Source organism: Anopheles maculipalpis, chromosome 2RL, assembly GCF_943734695.1.
Source record: "Anopheles maculipalpis chromosome 2RL, idAnoMacuDA_375_x, whole genome shotgun sequence".
NCBI lineage: Eukaryota > Metazoa > Arthropoda > Insecta > Diptera > Culicidae > Anopheles > Anopheles maculipalpis.
In genome coordinates, this window is record NC_064871.1 from 45,368,971 (window position 1) to 45,385,563 (window position 16,593).

At 38.4% G+C, this 16,593-nt stretch overlaps 2 protein-coding genes across 2 annotated transcripts in view; both read right to left on the reverse strand.

Moving 5' to 3' along the window:
• The window catches only part of LOC126556840 (semaphorin-5A), a 102,226-nt gene that overhangs the window by 67,861 nt on the left and 17,772 nt on the right, over positions 1–16,593 (reverse strand).
• LOC126557078 (proline-, glutamic acid- and leucine-rich protein 1-like) overlaps positions 1–16,593 on the reverse strand; it is a 265,735-nt gene that overhangs the window by 51,904 nt on the left and 197,238 nt on the right. The gene's annotated exons all lie outside the window — the stretch shown is intronic.

Below are 16,593 nucleotides of genomic sequence, written 5' to 3' on the forward strand. Positions count from 1 at the left end.
GAATGATAAGAATCTTTGTGTTTGAAAATATTGCCTCTTATGCCTTACTTGATTGTTGCTTTAATTAAAGTTTGATGGACCCAAAATTTGATTCGTGAGAATACGATCCACAACGCAACTTTGTAACGTTGAGGGTCAAAATGTGTGCCGCATAATTTTGAACTTAAAAAAAATTATTAAGACAGCTGTCATTTTAACTCGATTATCTTCTACCATCCACATCCTCGTCTACATCAATCCACCCACAAAAAGCGCACCAGTAACCGGTGCCACCAGTGCACCAGTCATTCAATCAACTTTCAACTGCTAAAGTCACTGTGCGTATCAGCAGTTTTTCCGTGCGACCTTGTTCCAGATGTGGAACGAAGATTGCAATGCGCGGTTAACGATACAACCGCACGCACACACACACACACGCGCGCAAGCCAGTCCTTGGCCAAGGATACGGATTCATTACTTGCAATGCTACCCGTCTTCTGTATAGAATTATAACAGCTTCCACAGATGAAGCCCTCCGTCTGTAAGCGCTTCGCAACAGCGCAAAATGTTAATCGCAATAAAGAAAAGATCATCCACCATGCACGCAAATCTTTACGCACAAAAAGCATCCCGTGTGTGCAGCGCTTGCTTTGGAAATCGATGCACATCATGATTAACATTACAGCACAAACCGCACGGCATATGTAAGCCAACACATGTCAACCTATTAATTTACCTTGTCACACTGTATGATGTATTATGCTTAAAATTGCGAAGCAAACCAAACTCTCCGTAGGCAACGGCTTTGTAGAAAAAGAAAAATATTAAAAAGGCAAAAAGGAAGAAAATTCCAACATAATCTCTTCCGCTATCTTTTGTCGAAGTTAAAAACGGAGGAAGAGTTGCTGAGTTGCAAAAGTACAGCACAGCTGTATGTTTCGTCGCTTTTACTTTCGTTGATGTCTTTCGTTATTCGATAAGGCACTATGGTCCAGAGCGTTCTTCACTTGCTTTACTCGATAAGTGGTCATGTAAGGTGATGAATTATCGCACTGGATCATGTTTTCTATGCTCTATTATGTAAGGGTATTTGTTTGAAAGTAATTTTTTTATCATTTTTTTATTTTTTATTCAATTTATTTCATTTTATTTTTTATCAAACTCTCCCTGTCGTTATGTTTTGTTCAACAAAACAATTTGGTTGATGCTAAAAACTATGATTTTTTTTTACATCCATAACATGCAGGACAATATTATTTTATCAAAAAATTTATTCACGGAAGTTTGCAGCTGTTATAAATCCAATCTTTGTTTATTTAATTCACTTTAAAATACCAACAATGACTCAATATGCAATCATGTCTGTTCAATTATAATCTGGAGCGATATTAAGATCCGATATAAATCAGCCCTTTTTCTTCCACTCGATTGACAAATCGATCCACCGAAACACAGATCGCTTTCGCTGGACATTCCCCTTGTTGGTCACTTTATCAGTTTTGACCGATCGTACACTATCAGTTTTGGGCTATCGAAAACATTAATCAAAACATCAACCGATTGGGCACTATCACTGACTGATAAATTAACACAAATCCATCCAGATGGCCCTGTGGTACATGCAACCACCGGGCTTACACGTCGCACCCGGGAGTTATCTCGATTTCGTTTCAAACCATCGAAAGTGATTCGTTTCGATTTTGGTCTCAATCGCGTTTTGCTGCCGCTACTACCACCACCAGCACCAAATGGTGGAAATGGTGGCAAAAGTGGCGCACAACAACACAGTCGGTCGATTCCGAGTTGCAGGCGTTTACTTCTTGACACATAAAGCAAATAAGCGAACGCTGCATCAGCGCAAAAGCCGGTATGGAGCAACGTCGGTTGACTTCCATCGAGAGTTTGGTTTGGTGTTGGCCTCAACATACAACCACACATACACACATGCACGTATGCACTCACTCTGTCAACATATGAAGCTAACCGAAACCCGGGGGAGGAATAAATGAAGCTTAAGGGAAAAAGTAAAAAAAAAATCAATCGCTCAGTACAACTGCTACCATAAGCCTTTTCTCTGATGGCGTTGGTGTCGAATAAAGAGGACAAAAATCGTTTAGCGTAAGAGCATAAAAAATTTAAGAACAAGAAACTTTGGTTGAAAGAAGAATGACTCAAAAGTAATCATTTTGTTACAAAAAGATACTATTTTTACACACAACAAACTATACCAACAATAATTATAAAAAAACTCAATTATTCACTGCAAACAGCTACGAAGGTTGTGAAGTGAAGTATTTTAGCAATGCACTTGAATGTCATCGAAAACTGCATCAACCGTACCAGATTCGGTATAAACAGAGCAAACAGAAAACAGATGGTCGGTAGAAGGTCTTGCGCTACGCTCGGAGTAAAGTTTGTGGGACAGAGCCATGATTTCTTCTTCTGTATTGAAAGTGAACAGTTTTTCTATCTTCTGTAACATAACGGAGAGTTGTTTGCGTTGGAGTAAGTGCTCTTAGATCATTCGTTTTGTGCCTTAATTAAAAGTGCTTGAGCAGTGCTGAAGCATCCCGCGAAGTCCTTGTATCGAGTCTTAGAGTGACGTATCTGAAAGCTTTGAATATTAATTTGTTTTTCGAATAATCTAGACTAATAATTTTTTTGTCTTACGCTCAAACCAACCATGATATACTCTATAAAATACTTTACACTGCAAAATTCACAGAGTTAGATAAAAAATGATGCCAACAATGTGTAGCATATCTGCTAAACATCTCACTAGAGTATACATTATTTCGCATACAACAAGCCTTACGTAGCATTCTACGGTGGGCGGAAATTCACCAATTTAACAAATAACCTGCATTAGCCAAGAGCGTGAGAAATGTACATTCAGCTATTTTGACCACGCGCACGCCTTAACATGAACATTCAAACACTTACCAGCGCACCCGGCTAGCGAGCGACGCAATGCAATATGATATCAGTTCAAAACAACCAGCGAGTCTAGACAGTGGTCAGCAACACAAAACAACAAAACACAAACAAGTAACTTCATGCATTGCAAGCATATAGATCCAACGACGAATGATATCCGACACATTTCTTGCAAGTGCAGCAATCAATCGCACCGTGACACATTTTATGCTTACGTTAATATTTTTGTACGAAATGCAATAGCAATAAGAACAACCACTAAGAAATAATATTGGTTACAAAAACGACCAAAAACTATTGTAAGATTGGGTATAAATAAAACGGTCTTGGAAGCCTTCGACAATCACAGACAGACAGGCTGAGAGAAGGTACAACAAGCTAAACCTTGCGTTCAATTCTTTCTAGAGGTTTGAGTGTCCCCCTACCCAAGGTAAGGCCTCAAACCTCCAACAAGCCAGTAAGGGATATTCCTTCTGAACATCCAAAGTCGCCTGGCCGACTTGCTCCGCTGATGAGCATCGAAAGTCCCCCTACCAAAGGTAAGGCCTCGATGTTTCCAACTTTCCTGTAAGGAAGATTCTCATCCAGAATCTTCAGACTGCCTGGACAGTCACAAAAAAGGGAAAGATATTGGTCCGCACAGTTAGCAATCATGTTGTTCTGTTCTCGTCGCGATTATAAGTCCGAGTTTCTTCTCCACCACATGGCGACAGTGAATCTCTTCTTCCCACCACATGGCGACAGAGAACACAAATATTCTTCTTCCCACCACATGGCGACCGTGAATTTAAGCTGTAATCTTCGGATGGTGAAAATGTATAAGTGTAAAAAAAAAGGAAGTGAATTAATCAAAGTGCATAAGTGTGCCATATTAGATGGCTTAAGTGACACTACAACGAAATGCTCAAGCAGAGACATAATTGCACAATGGTGAGCACCACACGAAATTCGTGATTGTTTTTGGTGTATACGGAAAGATAGTGAAGTGCAAAAATGAAGAAGTTTTATACTGAATAAAATCTCAATATTAGCAAGAACAATGTGAACAATGTGATGTGCGTGAAATGCATGTGAATTAAAAATATAGTGACAATCACCGAGAATGCCCGGTATAAGGTAAAATCAAAGGAGGAAATACCTTATGAATTTTGTGCAGACACGTGTCCGTAGTCAACACTTCAAGACTATTTGGAGAGAAGCATATATGAAAAATCTTAACGTAAAAAGTTCCAAAATTGTCAGTGCAAATAACAAAAACAAAATCAGTAAAGTGACAGTTAGCAAACGATCAAGCAGAAACGTGATTTTTTTGAAGTGATTTTTTTAACGGATTTACCATTTTTAAACGAAAATGTCTTTAAACACATTCTAAGGCGAACTTCGCACAAAAAGTGATGATAATTGGCAATGTTCTAAGAAAAAAGTTCATCATATATCATGGCAAAATAATGCAGATGGAAAATATGTCTAAGCATCATATATCCTGTTGATTGAAAGCAAAAAAAAAACCGCTATAAAGCTTTGAAAATACAAATTTTAAAATGTGTATCATCCGACGATAGAAATAATGACGCACACAGACAAAAGTGCAAAGTAATAATATGTCGCGTGAAGGCTATAAAAAAAAGTGAACTCAACAACAGTGATGTGCACAATATGTGTAGCAATAAATATGTGTTGAGTACAGATAATGATAACAAAGGACAGGCTGAGAATAATCTATGATTATCGTATGGAACCTTTGGGATATATAGGCCAGAACTCTTTAAGATAAAGATAAAAAGTGAAAAGTTCATTCACATAAAAATCCACAACAGTGAACAAAAAAAATCACATAAACGACATTAAAGAACGTGCATATTAAAGTTGTGAAAAGAAGACGCAATCGTAGTGATGATTCAAAACATTGGAAGGCGAGACCACGGTCACAAATGTGAACCGGCGGGATCTAAAGAGACAGGAGTCTCCAACGTAGAAGCCTAGGAGCTAAAGTCTGAACGAGGAGCTTAACGGACAAGATGATCTACTAGAATGCAAACGGACAGGAGTATCAACGTAGACGCAAGCGACTACAGGTCTCAACGTGAAGTGCCAACAGCAATCGATTACACCGCAGACGAGTATTTCAACCTGATGAACGGCAGATAAGTACACATTTTCAGACAAACATAGCATAACTAAAGACAGAAAAATAATTATCAAAATAAGACAATTGGTTATTAAAGATTACAGTAGAAGAACTTAACCCTGACAAAATGGCAAGCACGATAGAATTGTTAACAGTCATTGCAAATTTTGTGCCAGTGTACGACGGCAACGGAGACAAACTAGAACACATAATCTCCGCAATAAACATGTGTAAGGCAATTACCAAACCAGATAACCTACCTATTGCTATCCAAGCAATTTTGTCCAGACTAACAGGGAAAGCAAGAGACGCAATTGTAGGAACACCGAGCACGATCGACGAAATCGTTTCATCATTAGAATCGTCGTGTAGAAAAATAGAGGGATCAGACTTGATTATGACGATCCTAAATATAACAAAACAAAAAAGTGATTTTGAAAGCTTTGCTGAAGAAATAAGCAGACTTACATCGAAACTTGAACGAGCCTACATAAAAGACAGCATAGGAAATGAAGGAGCTAAAAAACTAGCGACCCAAGCAGGAATCAAAGCTCTAATAGCAGGAACAATAAACCAAGATACTAAAAACACAATTAAGTATTCCAATTGCACTTCTCTAGCAAAGGCAATCGAATTAGGAACAATCAACGAGGCAGAACTACTAGCATCAACACAAAGGGTAGAAGTAAACTACTTCCAAAATAGGAGACGCATAGATAAAAGAGACAATAGATATCATAACAGGTGCGAAAACCGAACAGCTTTTAGGTACGAACATTATCCACAAAACAGATATAACAATCGTCCACCAGACAAATACAGCAACAGCAGGAGGAACTGGAACAGAATCGATAGAGCAGGGAACTCACTAAGCATATTGAACATACAACCTTACATGTCTTATGAAAACCAGGCAAATGGAAGACAAAATTCGAATCTACCTAACACGATAAAATTCGAACAATTACACAGATATCCTAGAGAACAGTATAAGCAAATCAGGAAAAATGTTGAAAATAATAGTGATAACAGAGATCATGCTCAAAAGTATGGGACAAATGAAAACATTGTAGAGAACGATATCGAGCATCGTAAAACCAATGCGAAGATACATGAAAAATCAAATGAACTTAGCTGTATAAAAATAAATCCAGATTTGAGAGAAAATATTTATAAGAGATCAGTTAAAAGTATATTCCACATAAGACAACAAAAACATGAAAATGAAAATCGTTGTTCAAAAGAAAACGTTCAAGAAAAACGTATATTAGAACAGGAAAAGATCTTTTATAATGGAGCACAAACGGAAGATAAAGATTACAACTACGAAGAATACGAAAAATATGAACGCGGAAGCAAATATGAAACAACTAACTATAAGCAATATGAAAATGATGAAGAATCTTTGAATAATTTTACTCTGTATAATGAAAAAGCATTTGAATATGACTTTAAAACAGAACATTCTAAGCAAGAACAAATATGTAATGAAAATAACACTGCAGAAGATATAAAGAGAATCAATGATTTAAATGATATGTTTGAAATGAATGATATATTTAATGACATGAACTGCGAAGCAATCAATGAATCTGAAGATGCAATTAACAAAAGTAAAAGCGCAAAGAAAACGCATAAGAACACTAAGAAGCTTATGAATGAGTTATATGAAAAAGATGTGAATGATACTGAAAATGAATTACAATGCCCATCAAGAGAGGCTGATAACGAGGAATATAACAATACCACTATATGTGAAGTACAGCGCAAAGCATCGATAACTAACAATGTCAAAGAAAAGTTGAAAAAAATACTTCAAGAAAAATTGCGAACATTAGCATTCATTAAGAAAGCAAAATTCGATTTGATAAAAGATGAAGAACCCTCATTTCATTTTGAAGATAGCAAACAATCCAATATTAAACTCAAGCTCAATACATGCAACGATAAATATTCCAATATCAATTCTTTGGTTAACGAATCAGTGTACATAAAATACTATCCACCTTAGTCGAACGCTTGACGTAACATTAAATATAATTAAATTAAGAAAAAAATATAAAAAAAAATTGCATACAATTATAGAACTGCTAGAGAATAATGTTACTCTTTCGCAAAAATATTTTCACTCAATCTAACATTATTCTTCTAAACAGGGGAGGTGTAGCATATCTGCTAAACATCTCACTAGAGTATACATTATTTCGCATACAACAAGCCTTACGTAGCATTCTACGGTGGGCGGAAATTCACCAATTTAACAAATAACCTGCATTAGCCAAGAGCGTGAGAAATGTACATTCAGCTATTTTGACCACGCGCACGCCTTAACATGAACATTCAAACACTTACCAGCGCACCCGGCTAGCGAGCGACGCAATGCAATATGATATCAGTTCAAAACAACCAGCGAGTCTAGACAGTGGTCAGCAACACAAAACAACAAAACACAAACAAGTAACTTCATGCATTGCAAGCATATAGATCCAACGACGAATGATATCCGACACATTTCTTGCAAGTGCAGCAATCAATCGCACCGTGACACATTTTATGCTTACGTTAATATTTTTGTACGAAATGCAATAGCAATAAGAACAACCACTAAGAAATAATATTGGTTACAAAAACGACCAAAAACTATTGTAAGATTGGGTATAAATAAAACGGTCTTGGAAGCCTTCGACAATCACACACAGACAGGCAGAGAGAAGCGAATCTCTTCTTCCCACCATGGCGACTGAGAACACAAATATTCCTCTTCCCACCACAAATGAATTACATACATTATTGTACGCATTATAAAATTTTGCCATTATTTTTCAGTCAGAAAAATCATTTGCAGGAAGAATTGTTTCTATTTGTTTCTATTAAAAATCGATCGAGTCTTGATACAAGCTTCTTAAGGCAAAAAACGTTTTGGTCCAAGGAAAATCCGTGTGAGAAGGAAGAAAAGCTTGTTATATTATTTACAGCGAGTGGTTGAAAGCACTATTTAAATATTCAAAACGTCGGAAATTAATTGAAGAAATGACTCTTTTCGAAATAAAGACGAAAATTAAGGGCGAGAAACGTTGCCAATTCTGATGTGCAATCTTTACCGTCACTAAATGGAAATTTCCACACAACGAAAATCATGCTCTGCATGAATATGGCAAATATAGACTGCTTTCAAGTCATTTCAACAGAATTCAGTCATTTGTATCGAGTCATATTTGTTACATTAGTCAAAAACTACTTAAACATTATCCGTTTCAGAGTCTAGACTTGGCACCAGGTGACAACTATCTTATTCGATCGACGACAATTAGCGGAAATTTGGAAGTTTAAAGGCGAGAATTTATTGTTTTGGCCTCAACCCATGCACTGTTGTACAGAACGGAAAAAGTTATTGTATTCTAAAGAGAATTATTTGATTCAAAGCTTAAGCTAGATTCCCAATATTTACGTAAAAAATCTTCACTAAACACTAAAAGATTTCATAATTTGCGTCATTACCATTTAAACGGTTCGTTGATCAGATGATCCACCACATCAGCTGTGAGAGCCAACCCTTCATGTCTCCGTGTAATTTCCTTGCAAAATATATATTCCTTCTTCTACCATTCATCCCTTCACCTCACATCACTCTTCAACGCGAGCCGATTTATTCACCGCCTATCAACCGTCTGTTTATGGTTTGTAAATTATAGCCTTCCTAAATATCAAAATATTAGTCAATTCACTGTGATTTCCGTGTCGGTAGGAGTTTTTAATGTAGCACCAAAACAGCAAAAAGGGTTAGGCCGTCGTCATTGTCAAGAATTGGTGGCGAAAATGAAACCGAAAGTAGGTCTTAGTGAAGTTTCTATTTCTAGCTTTCAACGCGTACCTTACGGTCCTGGGATGAATACAACAATCGTCACTGCATTTGATGTTGACGAGAATTATATCATTAAATCTCACAACGTTGAACCGTACCCGGTAACATGGTTACGTGAGTGGGAAACGTTTTCTAGTTCATTTTTAAACGATAATAGGTCAATTTCTTTCATGATAAACGGGTAAAATGACATGGAGGAATCAATTTGCAGAACCACCAAGAACATATTTAACTTTCTTACGAAATATTAGTCATAATACATCACTGCATGACAGATAATCGACATTGGTTGACCTTAAGTATCAATAAAACTACTTCAACGAACTGCATAATGGCCCCATCACCTCATCAGCAAATGCCAAAACAGGCGCTGATGTAACATAAAGCCTCATCTCATATTAACGAAGAAATATTGAACACTTTGCTTAATGGTAAAAACATTTCACATTTTAAAAATTGCCAACCAACCAACATCGCTTAGTCGCTCGCCTCAATAACAGAAACATTACCCATCGAAACCAGACGTAGACACGGCAGCTGTTAATTATGCGTGCGTAAAATATGACTTACGGACTCCCGCAGTAGTTGTAACGCAAGCAAAAAGGCCAGGACATACTCGCATGGGAAAGTGTATGAATGAAAAAAGAAAACAGAAGTAATAAAACACATCCATATCTCATAAAGCTTGTGCTCTGGAGGTTCAGATTCATCGACCAATATTATAAGCTACAGTTAACAGTGCGAGTGAAGTTACAGGAAAGAATGCTTGAGCTCAGTTAATCGGTACACACCAGTCGTTATGTTGTTTTCCATTCGTTCTCATCCTGAAACAGGAGCTTGGCCGAGAAGAGGGTTGCGTTATTGTGAACAGCAAATCATCCCAACCCGAAGCTTATACTCACGTCATTAAGCCACATAAACGGCAACTACATCCTTTGTGGTTGGGAAGAACATATTGTGCAAAAAAACACAGGAGTGAAAACTATGTGAACCTGCTCGTTACTCATTATTTGCAAGCGATTTGCGACGCCACGCTTTAACGAGCCACACGAAACGATTGCTCAGGTGCGTTAATCGGTGCACAGTGAAATTGAACCTCCTTCCGCGACGGGCTCGCGATGCTGTAACTGATAACGATAAGGATATTTTGAACATAAAAAAAAAACACAAGAAGGATAAAGAAATACATTGAAAACTTTTAATCTGAACCTTTTCTCCTAGGGACTGCAGCAGGAGGATGTACACGGAAACCAGCAACTGGAAGTACAGTCGTTATCCCATCAGCCAGTTTCAGTCCATTATCACAAGGGCAAAGATCCAAAAACACACCCAACCTCCCGGAACCGAATTCGATTAAACTTACGAGAAAGTAATTGGGACAGGTTTTTTTTTGTTTTTTTTTTCATACTCGTTCCGTTAGCGATTTATAGCCGTAGGAACTGGTAGAATTGGGAGAGATTTATTTCTCTTGAAAAGCGACACACGTTTCTTTTCGGTTAGTGGTAAAATGAAAAAAAGGTCTTTTCAAAATTATTATTTCTTACTTTAAAGGGTTTTCAAAATGACAAATACACAAGAACATTTGAAATGATAATCGAAAACTTCTAACAAATTTGTAACACGTTTTGAGGAACAAATATAGGACGAGAAAATTCAGCTCAACAAAACGATCGGCCTTCCGAATGGAGAGTGTCGTTATCAAACACAAAAAGAAGGATCAGTTTTTGATTGCGTTAGTCTTCGGTCAGTCTCGATAGAAGGCCAAAAGACCTAGTAAAATAAATTGTCCCAACCCATCTGTTGAGGTTTGTTGAGTATTTAAGAGGCGATTGTAGTCTCAGAAACACAAATCTTGTATCAATAAATGCTAAAAACATGTTGGAGTTATTAATGTTTGAAGTATGACATAAAACGGATTCGCTTCATTCAGATTGTTGAGAAAATTATTCACAGAGTTCACTGGTGGGAAAAGCGTTAGCATTTTCTTTTTAGTTATGTGTGTTAAGGATAACAAATAATTTTGTCAACAGCCATTCATTTACTAGCTCTTGTAATACACGTACGCCGAACAGTTATTTTACAGGTTTTGGGTTACACTTTGTCCTGTCCTATGGATAATTTAATCTACACAGAAAAGCAAAAACGCAAATGCAAAAGTTAAAATATTTCTGATTTTTGTTTAACTTTCTTTGATGATCGATCGATTTATTGTTTGTATGTACTATTGTAGTAATTTGTGTACGTTTTAAGGTTTAAGTGCTGCTTCTAGAATTATTTTTTGAATTATTTTAAGTAAATTCATGATAATAATGCAAGAAATGATACATTTTTTAACCACTACAATATGAACTTTATAGGAATACGGCCAGGCCGTTCCTCAAAGAAAAAAAAATAACTTACGAAGCTTCTCAAAAAAAGGAGCTTATTTATGTAGATAGCAAAAATAAAGCGCTGCCCTAAGGTGATGGAAGTATGGAAAACCGCAGTTTATTGTGCAATTGAGAGAATGAATCCCTGCATGTGAGTCAAAAGAACACGCACTCCTTACACTGTTTCCCCGCTTCTGAGACTCCACCAGAGTTCGGATAAACCCCAAAAGTAACACGATCACACTGTTGTAACTGGAGAGTCATGTAACAAACAGTTTGAAGACATCCCGCATACAGCAAATGAAGCCTTCGCACGCTCACCTCATTCCGACCACGAAGTACCACTAAGGACGCAATCACGAGCTCTTGGAGCAGCATGCAATTTGAGAATATCCCGTTGTTAAACCACAACAGCACACAAAAAATGTAACTAATTAATTAGGTAAGCCCTCCGGGAGATTTTGTCCAATTTTTCCACTTCTTCTGAACATGATTGCTTGTGAGGCGTGATTCTTACCACCGTTAAGATTTGTCTCATACTCAGAAAAGCTGCAACTGCCATGTGTTTGTGAAGTAAGCACAAGCTTTAAGTAGCTTAAATGGTTTTAACTTGCTTGCTTGACGCATTTAGGGAGCATGGTAAGACGTACGTATACATGACGTGCCCATTCTAATTATTGCTCATAATTAGTTAAACGTGATATTGGCTTCATTATTTCATGTGTAGAGAGTAAAAGCATGTGTTCAAAGATTTTGTAAAAATGAAATGAAACAAGTTGTAAACTGTAATACCAGGCCAGTTTAAAACCCGTGGCCTGTTGTATCCGAACTCCAACCGATCAATCCAACAAACCATCGAATCGTCGAATAGAAAGAACCGATCGACTGAGAGCCACATTTGACAGGTTAACGGGAACAGTGTGTTGAGTACTCACCGACAACCCCCGTTGCAGACGGCGTGAGGACGTGTCTCAATGATCTTACGACGACAGTCGCGTTACTTTCGACGATCATTCATCAAACCTTCTCGGGCTGCGATTCGTTTTCCCTTTTTTTGATAAATGATGCGATAATCTCGTCTACTCAACGCGCGCCTATCATAACACTCTCTGCAGACAAGCTGTTCAACCCGACTATACGTCTGAACATACGTTCTATGCAAACGAAAGAACGATCTTGCCGAACAACTTCACTCCACTTCACAAGGTGTTCCCAGTCCGCAAGTCGAACCATTTGGCGTTGGAGGTCAGGGCTGAATCCAATTAAAAACTCATCGCAATCATCACCCTTCCCAAGTTTGCCTGGATCTGCTTGGACCGTCAATATGCACGGTGTACGATCGGCGATTACTAATGAGATTCAAACGATTCATTGTCATTCTGGAGTCTGGAATGGGGCTTTAAAAGAAAAAAAGGCAGCCCTCGTTATGGAGGCAAGAAGTTTTTTTTTTCTCGTTTTCTAGCTCAAGTGTTCTTGAACCGTCCTCGGACAATCTTTACTTTGGCGGTCATCTTCTTCTAATTACTAGATGACAAGTGCGAGCCGCCATTCGGGCCACGTTTCGATCATCCGATCATCGAGCCACAGTGTAGCTGACGTAGAGTTTAAAATCCGGTTGACCTAATCCTGTCCATCCCGGGGTGCGCGCCTGTGTGTACAGGCGGTGACTGCTCAGCTGCCAACCTAAAATGCCGATACCGTGCCGAAACAGATCAAACGACGACACATCGGCGAGCATTCAAAACGCGCACCAACGCGGTTTTGTGCACAAGAACAAGCGAATATTTGTTGCCAATCATCGTCGCTATTAGGGGCGTTTATGGAACACGATGTCTAGGGCCGATGCGTTGATATGACAGAGTGTGTCAGTTTGGGTTTTGAATGAAAGGATTCATTCCGCTGACAGTGGAGTCTGTATTTGAAGATTTGTTCAATGAGAGGGATTAACAAAGAAAAACACAACTTAACTAACTTTATGGAACTCGATCTCTTTCGCTAGCTTTCCTTTTACTGTCTCTATTGACAAAGTTAAAGTCTTAGGCCCTCCCTCAAACGCAAACCATTTTATTGGCACGCAAAAGTGATATCTGATATCTGCGTTTCACACATTTCTCTCCATAAAAAGCTATTAAATAAGCACTGTTCAGGTCATAACCCTACCATCCATCAATCTATCCATCCAGGACTTTAAAGCAGGAAAACATTTTCCACAGATAGACACCGCCGTTCCCATAAATGCGAAAATGAGTGAGTCCCACAAGACGCTTTCCGCACGGTTTGCGCTGGCTGATAACATTGACAGTATACGTTTTTAATGAAGTAAAAACCAGCAACCATAATAATCCGGCTGCCAGGACACGATAAAGCGTGTCCATCTAGGGAGATACCTTCTACCCAAGCCACCCACTACACACTTTAGGCATGGACATAGGGCATGCGGTTTCTCTCCAAACAACGGCACACAGGCACACGGATTGATATAAAATATCGTTTCCAATCCGTACGACGGAGAAGGACAAATCAAAATCGGAGAGAAAGTTTTACCATCGCGCCCTGTCAAATGCGATAAGTTTCGATACGATCGCACAAGCGCACTTGGGGAATATCGTGGATCGCAAAAAAAAAAAGGACGGATACTGCCAATTTCCCTTTTTACCACTTCTTTTGTTCGCAGCCCAACTTCCCGGGGACTTATCAACGTCAGCATTAGCTTTTTTTTGTCACTGAAAAACCTTGACAGTGAAAAAAACTTTGCCATAAAACGGGGCATTGATTGAGCGACGACGGATTTGATACGCTCATTAGAGGGATTTAAAGGTTCCGAAGGTAGTTCGGGATGTAAATTTGCTCTTCGAAGCTTTCTTCTGGTTTGAAGACTTCGAATCCATCAGAGGTAATTAAGAAAGTTGTGCGATTGGAAACGTTGAACGGATCAAATTTTACGCCAAACTAGCGTCCTAATACGCGTGCTTGCACCATAAACCATAAAATTTCAGTAACACTCAATTCAATCATGATAATTGATGTTTTGTGGTACGGATATTAAAATTATATAAATTCCACTTGAACTTCACATGCAAAACGAGCCTCCTTTACATTCACTTCCACGCTGCATGATCGCCTTAAAAAAGACAAGATTATAGCAGGAAAATGATTCAAAGCGTTGAACGCGAAATCTCATAAAAAATACCCCTCCATTTCACACTGCACCCCGGTATCAGGGAACCTGCTGCAAGTCATAAATACACCGTTTATTGTGACAATTATTTCACCATTTAATATTGCGTAAAGTGCTTGTTCGAATCGGACAAATAATTCTCACTAACCTGGACCTGGCTGTATTTTCCACTCACATTCGTACAAGAAGGATACCCAATGCAACAAGATGGACGCAATGTCCGTCATCGAACACAAAATAACTGCACGCAAACCAGATGCAACTTGATTCCTCCTGATTGTTCTTTCGCCAGGCCAAGTTACAGGTTTAAGTGTTGCTTTTTTGCCTTGAATTTTAAATCGAGACTCGGAATGGCAGTTTAGGTGAGAGTTGTCATATTTTTATCTCATCTTTAAAGTCGTTTTTAAGTTTGGGGAGAGAGTTTAAACCACGTACGCGCGATAAACGCGGACAATCAAACATGTTTCGGATGGTTTACGTGAAGGAGTTCCGACTGATCTGGGCCAACATCTGGGAGGTAAACTTGTCCTGTGTGTCCAGTTAATGGTTTTTATTCTCAAAATAGTGACAGATTTTTATAAACCAAACATTTAATAAAACTTTAGTAGGATCTATTTAACTATTCAAATAATTTTTCACTCTTCAAGGCCGATTTTGCCAACTACCTTCATTGTAATTTAAGGACCCAATTCTTTGCTTACAAATTTCACTATAATGACATATAATTGAAGTAAATACACACAACTATCTCTCACAAAACCTCTTTTAAATTACAAATGCAAAAGCAACCGTAACCAATTGTTAACAATCACTCAGTTCCTCTGAATACTTTTCTCAAAGTTCACAGCAGCAACTCATAGCAGCAGTAAGTGGTTCTCTCCTTTTTCTCAACTAGTTTTTTTCGAAACTGCATCTCTTAAATGCATTCGGCAACAAAAGGTGGGCCCTTCTTTCCATTTTTGTAAATTAGTTCCTTCATTATCACCTACTGCAGGAACCGTGCACAATGTTGAGGTACATCATGGGTATGTCTTGTTGTTTTCAGGCACATGTGCTTTTCTCGATCAACACACGTTCGATGAAATACGGTGCCAATTATGCGATGCCACCAGTTTGGTAAAGGGTTCAAAATGCTTCCAGAAAAAAGAAAGTACATTCACAAAAAAGGAACCTAAGAGCTCTTTGTACTAAAGAGAAGATTTTTATTGTAAAACAGAATTTGTCATTAGTCCATATAGGAATTAAATTACCGAAATATAGTCAATTTCTACATTCTATTTTGATGGAGTTTTAAGAATTTCAGGTGAATGTAAATTCTGCTGTCCTTTTCTCGAATACAATAAAAAAAAAATAAAATAAAATGTTTCTAAGAATTTGTTGCTTAGCAGAAGAAAAAAAACATGTGCTTCATCTATAAAATATTCGTTAAAGCAGATTAATCAGAATACAGACCCATCTGAATTTGTTTGGCACTTTGAAATAAGTCCCTAAATCTTCCGGTCCCGGTCAAGTATCCATTAAAAAGTTGATAATATAGTTTAATCACTTTTTTTGTCCTAGCAAGTTTGTTTATGGCTGAATCCTCAGACTGAAACTCCAAGAAAACACTTCCTCCTTAATCTGATCGATCACACTATTCAACATCGTTAAAGAAAAAGTTCGCGCCTGGCAACATCCACACCTCACATAATCAACCGACGCACACACACACACACTTTACCCAACCGAGACAGAAAGCATCATTAAAACAGCACTCGAAGCCGTGTCGAAAGTTCGATCGAGCGCGAGAATTTCTACCACGCGCATCCCCATCTGGTGGGCGATCTTGCGCTTAACCCCTCAAGGATAGATCCGCCATCGCGATGCAACACATTCCCGGCGAGTCCATTTCTTTTTCTCCTCCCACAACCCTTTCTCCGAAATGGACGTTGGCGGTGTCGAGGCGACGGTGGGTGATGCCTCCGGGGCACCACAGAAAAGGAAGAAGTGCTGCGGAAGATCATTGTTCGCATCGATAATTATGACCGGAAGGTGAAATGAAAGTAATCATACGCGCCGAACCTGCTGATGCCCTTCGCTCCACCTCAGATGCCCTCCACTGCCCTCCACGAGTCATCCCTATCTCGACCGTTTCGTGGTT